This window comes from Ambystoma mexicanum, chromosome 2q (genome assembly GCF_040938575.1).
Source record: "Ambystoma mexicanum isolate Mex_15411 chromosome 2q, UKY_AmexF1_1, whole genome shotgun sequence".
NCBI classification, from domain to species: Eukaryota; Metazoa; Chordata; class Amphibia; order Caudata; family Ambystomatidae; genus Ambystoma; species Ambystoma mexicanum.
In genome coordinates, this window is record NC_090924.1 from 694433401 (window position 1) to 694435900 (window position 2500).

A 2500-nucleotide genomic window follows, 5' to 3' on the forward strand; every position below is an offset into this window, starting at 1 on the left:
GGCGGCGAGCTGATGTATAACGGTTTGGACATGCCTTCTGGGTGGGGACTGCCATGGCTCGCGCCACTGTTGCATCCAGCTTGGTCTTTTGTATGTGTCTGCAGCCTGTGTGTGAGGTGCTGTGAGTGCTGCCATGTAGGTCCGGCGCAGGCTTGCGCCAAACTTTCACGTTGGTGTGTGCCACCTGGCAGGTACCAGCGGGCCCCATGAGACATCAGTGCCACAAAGCCTTTCAACTGAAAGCTGTCCCAGCACACTAGAGCGCAGCCTACCAGAGCTGTTTCTGTAGTGTAGTGGTTATCACACTCGCCTAACACGCGAAAGGTCCCCGGTTCGAGACCGGGCAGAAACATGGTGCTGGTTTCTTTTTATTTCCACAATGTCAATCGGACACATTTGACCGCAAATAGGTTTCGACAGGTATGGACAGGCCGGCACTACGCCATGAGTGATCTGAGGCCAGCCCTTATTTGCACCCTGCAAACTGTCCACTGGCTCCATCAGTGGGCGTTTCCTGCCATCCCTGGGTCCTTAAGTGAGTGTTTGGGTACTTTTGATGCAGAGATCGGGGCATGAAAACCGGCGCTGGCACGTGGCGACATTGGGTACTGAAGAATCTTTCCCAATCCTGCCCATAGCTGTCAGGGTGGCCGAGTGGTCTAAGGCGCCAGACTCAAGAGGCGCAGCTCTTCCCTGCATCTGGGTGTTCTGGTCTCCGATTGGAGGCGTGGGTTCAAATCCCACTCCTGACAAGCCGGGCTCATTTTTTTTAGCACATTTCAGAGTGTAAGGCTTGCGGAAAACCTCGTGGGGGCCCCCGAATGCAGCGCCCAGCAAGCCTCCCTGTTCTCTTCTGCTGCCTTGCAACTGGAGCTGTCTGCCAGAGACGCCGGAGGCACACCTGCCCTTAAACCCCCACTGGCCCACGGCTGCAAAACCCGCATTTTCTAGTGGCTGGCTTGGTGACATATGTCACTGAGCCCAGTCTACTCAGGAAGTGAAAAAAGTCCCCTTCACAGTTGGAGAAAGTGCTCTCCTGCCACCTGTCGGTCGTTGAAGGCACCACACCTCAGCAAAATAAAAATAAAAAAACAGACATGCTCAGTCCGGGGGATGTAAAGGTATTTACATAGCAAGAACAGAGAGGCTGTTGGGAGATGACAGAAGCCATGCTGCCCCAGAGTTCTCTTCTGAAATTCGCAGGAATCCAGAGGTTGGAGCGGGCTGAGGGAGTGCGCCTTCTTGCCTCTGTCGGCTTTCAAGACACATCCTCCTGCTGGGAAGCTGCCCACCCTGAGCAGCACAGGTTTGCGCTCTAGGCCGGTCGGCCACATATATCTCGCCTGATCGAGCCCGATCGAGCGGCAGCAGATGGCCTTTGGCCAGCGAAGGCTGCCGCTCTTCTTGTTTCTCTGCTTGAGAGGCAGCTCAGTCCTCTGCGCTTGCGCCAGGGGCAGGCCACGTGACACGCAGGGGTCAGGCCGTGGAGCGACTGGGGCATGGCGCCAAGTGAGGTAAGCAGACCACCCCCCTCCCCCTCACTGTTCTCTGCATGCGGTGGCTCGTTGGTCTAGGGGTATGATTCTCGCTTAGGGTGCGAGAGGTCCCGGGTTCAAATCCCGGACGAGCCCTTTTTTTTGGAGCGCCGAAAACAAAAAACACAGAGTCCCCAATTCCCCCCCAAAAATAGTTTGTGTGTGACCGTATCTGGTTCGATGCCCGTCGCCAATGGTTGGCTTCTTTTAAGCCCATGGCCCAAGAGGCAGTGTTGGAAATTCCCCCTCCTTTGTAATGATGCGCTGGCGGCGAGCTGATGTATAAAGGTTTGGACATGCCTTCTGGGTATGGACTGCCATGGCTCGCGCCACTGTTGCATCCAGCTTGGTCTTTTGTATGTGTCTGCAGCCTGTGTGTGAGGTGCTGTGAGTGCTGCCATGTAGGTCCGGCGCAGGCTTGCGCCAAACTTTCACGTTGGTGTGTGCCACCTGGCAGGTACCAGCGGGCCCCATGAGACATCAGTGCCACAAAGCCTTTCAACTGAAAGCTGTCCCAGCACACTAGAGCGCAGCCTACCAGAGCTGTTTCTGTAGTGTAGTGGTTATCACACTCGCCTAACACGCGAAAGGTCCCCGGTTCGAGACCGGGCAGAAACATGGTGCTGGCTTCTTTTTATTTCCACAATGTCAATCGGACACATTTGACCGCATGCAGGTTTCGACAGGTATGGACAGGCCGGCACTACGCCATGAGTGATCTGAGGCCAGCCCTTATTTGCACCCTGCAAACTGTCCACTGGCTCCATCAGTGGGCGTTTCCTGCCATCCCTGGGTCCTTAAGTGAGTGTTTGGGTACTTTTGATGCAGAGATCGGGGCATGAAAACCGGCGGTGGCACGTGCCGACATTGGGTACTGAAGAATCTTTCCCAATCCTGCCCATAGCTGTCAGGGTAGCCGAGTGGTCTAAGGCGCCAGACTCAAGAGGCGCAGCTCTTCCCTGCAT

The 2500-nt window shown here is 55.6% G+C and overlaps 4 non-coding genes across 4 annotated transcripts; all 4 read left to right on the forward strand.

Annotated features, from left to right (window-relative positions):
- The first annotated feature begins 279 nt into the window (after nucleotides 1-279).
- TRNAV-AAC (transfer RNA valine (anticodon AAC)) lies at nucleotides 280-352 on the forward strand. The gene has a single exon. It is a non-coding gene; the product is annotated as a tRNA-Val (tRNA).
- Nucleotides 353-640: 288 nt separating this feature from the next.
- Nucleotides 641-752, forward strand: TRNAL-CAA (transfer RNA leucine (anticodon CAA)). Its single transcript has 2 exons — nucleotides 641-678; nucleotides 707-752. It is a non-coding gene; the product is annotated as a tRNA-Leu (tRNA).
- Nucleotides 753-1559: 807 nt separating this feature from the next.
- On the forward strand, nucleotides 1560-1631 carry TRNAP-AGG (transfer RNA proline (anticodon AGG)). The gene has a single exon. It is a non-coding gene; the product is annotated as a tRNA-Pro (tRNA).
- Nucleotides 1632-2080: 449 nt separating this feature from the next.
- On the forward strand, nucleotides 2081-2153 carry TRNAV-AAC (transfer RNA valine (anticodon AAC)). The gene has a single exon. It is a non-coding gene; the product is annotated as a tRNA-Val (tRNA).
- The last annotated feature ends 347 nt before the right edge of the window (nucleotides 2154-2500 follow it).